Raw genomic sequence first — 4720 nt, 5'->3', positions numbered from 1 at the left:
AAAAGAGGGTAAGAATTTAATAGACCACTAGGAAATCCAAACGGATACATACAATTAGATTTCAATATCTACCAAGGTCACCCTAATCTCGTGGATGATGAAGTGAGAAAAGTTATTTTGATTTTCACTTGTAATAATGCATTATCTTCTGAGAATCATTACAGAGGTCAATTATTCAGTAAATGATAACCATTTATTTAATAAATGATAACACAAAAATTGACAACGTTTCTTAAAAAACAATGTGTCTCTTAGATAACATTTACTAAATGATTGTTTGCATAACGACAACCTCATTAGAGGGCCTTCGTTTTTAACCATGAAGATAAAGCTATGCATGCACCCACTCATTCAGTCATGGTGTCAAGGGGTGGCTGATTCAAGCATCACAAACATTGAAGAATTCAAAAGGGACTTCATGGAAAGGTCTCATGAGAATAAGTTTGATCATAGATTCCCAACCAATGAATTTAATAGCCCATTATTCGTCTCTTACGCTGTCATTGACACCGCATACGAAATTCACCGTCAGTTGGAATTAGTCTTCTTCGAATCTTCAACCTCTACACATGCCCTTACCATAAATCACCGGATATGATGGCTCAACTTGTGCAGAAAATATGCATAAAAGGAAATGTTCATAACACAGGCTGTCGTCCACCCAATTTACGCGTCCGGTCACGTCGTATTTCCGTATCTCTCTATATTTCGCCCACTCCCTTCTTTTTGGGCCTATAAATACATTGTAATTTACCTTCCCCTAAACCCTCTTCCATTGCTTTCTATCATTTATCATTTCTGTGATTAGTTTGATCGACCATCCCCATGGCATCCACTTCTGGTACTACCACGCACTCATCAGCTTCTCCTTCTGAAGAATCATTTCTCAGATACGAGCCCCCCTCTACTAAACTTCCCTTCCAATTAAGTGACAAGAGGTACCGCGTGTTTCTGAGTTTCAGGGGACCAGATGTGAGGAAGACTCTTGTTGACCATCTATTCGAGGCCCTCTCCGTTGCAGGACTCAATGTCTTCTTGGACTCCCACAAATTGGAAAAGGGAGAAAGCATTGACTTGAGTTTGGAGAAAGCAATAGAGAGCAGTGCCATCCGAATTCCTATATTTTCCAGAGGCTATGCAGACTCAACTTGGTGTCTCAGAGAGGCTGCTGAAATGTTGAGGACACCTGGCTTGATCATTCCTCTGTTTTATCATATGAAGTCAACTCAAGTTAGATATCCAGAAAAGAAGGACAGTCCTTATTGCCCAGCATTTCAAACGCATCGCGGCCATTCAAATCGATACGAAAAGGAGGAGATTGAGCGGTGGAAGAATGCGCTTCTGGAGATCTGTAAACGCTCTGGCTGGCCCATGGATATCACAAACGGGTAAGATATCAACCTCAGTTTTTGTGACATTTTATTTGGTGGAATTTGAGACTTCTTACTTCTAAAGTTTAACTAAACATCAAAACACTATAGACCAATGTTGGTGATGGACCTTAGTTTCATTGGGCTTGTATTCCTGGAGATAAAACCATTTCCCAATTGTCGCTGGATGAACGTTAGGGAAGGGAGTTGGACTGCAATTAAATGAAGGAAACGAGTATATAATACTCTTAACATTTTGATGTTACATAATTTTGATCCGTTTGACTATATAATAATCTAATTATTTTGGTTTGTTATTTCATGGCAGCTGAACAATGGAAAATGCATATGTATTCAATTAGTTAATTATGTTTAAATGAGTTAAGATAATTTTCTGTTGACTGAGGGAGGACAGATGTGTATCTATTTAATCAATTATGTTTGACTAAGAATTATGAAGTTTATATAGTTTAAGAAAATATCTAGTGATTTTAGAAAACAAATAGAAAAATTAATATTTTATATAGTAAGATGGAAAGTTCTTACATTATAAATCAGTGAAATTAATTAAGAATTATTTGATTGGCAAAACAAATGGAGTCTTATACCTAGAACATTTTTAATCATAAAAGTTATACAAAACTAATGATTATTCATTCAAGACATATACCAACCTCACTTTTTATTATTTGGATATTCCAATCTTATATTGAAGAAGACTTAATCTCTCTAGCCTTCCAATTTCATCAATAGACTAAGAACCATTGACTTTATTTTATATTTTATTAGTTTTGACCTGATCTCCTTTGACCGTTGCAGCTTCGAAGCTCGGATGATAAAGAGGGTGGTGAATGACCTCTTTAGACAGAGTGCCATTAGCAGTTGCCAAGCATCCAGTGGGATTGGAGAACGTCAAGAATGTTCTTATTCAGAAATTATATCTCAAAGTAGTGGATGATGTAACTAAAATTGGAATATGGGGTCTTGGGGTATTGGCAAGACCACAGTTGCCAAGGCCGTGTACAATCAACTCTGTGTAGATTTTGAAGCGTCTTCTTTTGTTTCTAATATTCGCACCACTGCTGCAGAGACCTCAGGCCTCACCAAATTGCAGAAAAAGATTCTCAGAGATTTAGCCAAATATGATAAAGAAGTGGACAGTGTTGATGACGGCATTACTTTGCTGAGAGACCGTTTGGGAGGAAGACGCGTGTTGCTTGTTCTAGATGATGTTGACTCTGTTAAACAATTGGATGCTCTGGTTGGGGATTGGTTGGACTGTGCTAGCAGAGTTATCATAACTTCTAGAGACAAACATATCTTCAATGTAGGTGGGATTCCAGCCCAATGCATCCACGAGATGAGTGGATTGGAGATTAAAGAAAGTCTCCAGTTATTTAGTTGGCATGCATTTCTCAGAGTATCTCCAAGTCTAGGCTACGAAGATCTGTCAAGAAGAATAGTAGAAGCTTGTAAGGGGCATCCTCTTTCATTGGAAGTGATTGGATCCTTACTGTATGACAAGAAGGATGACAAAGATTGCTGGAAGGAAGCTCTTCATGACATAACTCACAACTCTGAAATTTATGAAATACTTTATATTAGCTACAATGCCCTCACTGATGAAGAAAAGGAGATATTTATAGACATTGCTTGCTTTTTTATTGGAGAAGATAAAACAGTGCCCATTGTTTTTTGGGAATCTTTGTACAAGAAGGCACACACACTGCTGTTTCTAATCTATCCCTGAAATTATTGATAAAGATTGATGATGATGGATTATTCCAGATGCGCGACCATTTGCGAGATATGGGGCAAATTATTGCTGAGAAAGAAAAACAGGGAACCCGCAAGTGGAAGCCTACCCATTTGGGCACCATATCCAACAATTTATCCGGACTTCAGATCATCAGAGGGAATCCACAAAGTCTTGAAATGCTTTATACAGATGGGCTTTACTATCTCCATTTGGAGAATCTGACCATTGAATGCATGTCAAGAGACGCGCTATTCGTGCTTCCCCTAAGTTTGAAATGGTTAAGGTTGACAAATTGCACCTTTGAAATTGTGAAGAATTTAACAGTCAAGAAACCGCGTCACTCTAGAATTGTGGATAACATTTGGCAATGTAAGGTTCTTCAACTAAATGGTTGCTTTAAGTTGGATAGCCTTTCTGTCTATCCCCCGATTTCACTCAGCCTTTCCTCATCTCCACCCATTACTTCGATTCCACTTCCTCTGCTCCTCCTTGATAGCATTGGCAATTTGTCCCAGCTGCAGAGATTATACTTGGCAGACTGTGACAACTTAAATAGCCTTTCTGATAGCATTGGTAACCTGTCACATCTGCATGATTTGTACTTGTCAAGGTGTGGGAGCTTAAGAAGCCTGCCTGATAGCATTGGCAAGCTGTAACTAGCATTGGCAACCTGTTACAGCTGCATGATTTGAACTTGTCAGAGTGTGGGAGGTTAAGCAACCTTCCTGATAGCATTGGCAACCTGTCACAGCTGCATAGTTTGCACATTTCAAGATGTAGGAGATTAAGAAGCCTCCCTGATAGCATTGGAAACCTGTCACAGCTGCAGAATTTGGACTTGTACGGGTGTGAGAGCTTAAAAAGCCTCCCTGATAGCACTGGCGACTTGTCCCAGCTTTGGAACTTGGACTTAAGGAGGTGTGAGAGCTTAAGAAGCCTCCCTGATAGCACTGGCAACTTGTCCCAACTTCAGAACTTGGACTTAAGAAGCCTCCCTGATAGCATTGGCAACTTGTCCCAGCTTCAGAAATTGGACTTAAGAAGGTGTGAGAACTTAGACAGCCTCCCTAATAGCATTGGCAACTTGTCCCAGCTTCAAAACTTTGACTTAAAAGGGCGTTAGAGCTTAAGAAGCCTACCTGATAGCATTGGCAACTTGTCCCAACTTCGGAACTTGGACTCAAGAAGGTGTGAGTACTTAGACAACCTCCCTGATAGCATTGGCAACTTGTCCCAGCTTTGGAACTTGGACTTAAGAAGGTGTGAGAACTTGGACATCCTCCTAAATAGCATTGGCAACCTTAGCTGCAGAATTTGGACTTAGAAGGGTGAGAGATCTTAATGTCAGCGCAATGCAGCTCTTTGAATATTAGATAGTGTGAAAGCTTAAGTATCCTCCTGAAACCATTGTCAAACTATCACAACTGTAGCACTTAAATTTGAACAGTTGTAGCATTGAAACTTAGAATTGATATATGGGCTTATATAACTTATGGCATCATTGGCAACTTGTCACAGATCTCTAATGCTTTTTCTTTGACATGCTTCCTCAACCGTTGAGGAATTCTTATAGGGACACTCATAGTCCTTT

At 39.3% G+C, this 4720-nt stretch overlaps 1 pseudogene; it reads left to right on the top strand.

The window, feature by feature from the left end:
• Nucleotides 1-825: 825 nt before the first annotated feature.
• LOC149555588 (disease resistance protein L6-like) lies at nt 826-4453 on the top strand (annotated as a pseudogene).
• The last annotated feature ends 267 nt before the right edge of the window (nt 4454-4720 follow it).

Source organism: Cupressus sempervirens, chromosome 5 (genome assembly GCF_028749045.1).
Source record: "Cupressus sempervirens isolate cs-2001-9-10 chromosome 5, ASM2874904v1, whole genome shotgun sequence".
Lineage (NCBI taxonomy): Eukaryota > Viridiplantae > Streptophyta > Pinopsida > Cupressales > Cupressaceae > Cupressus > Cupressus sempervirens.
Note: the sequence above shows the minus strand (reverse complement) of the source record. Positions and strands in the feature narration are given on the sequence as shown.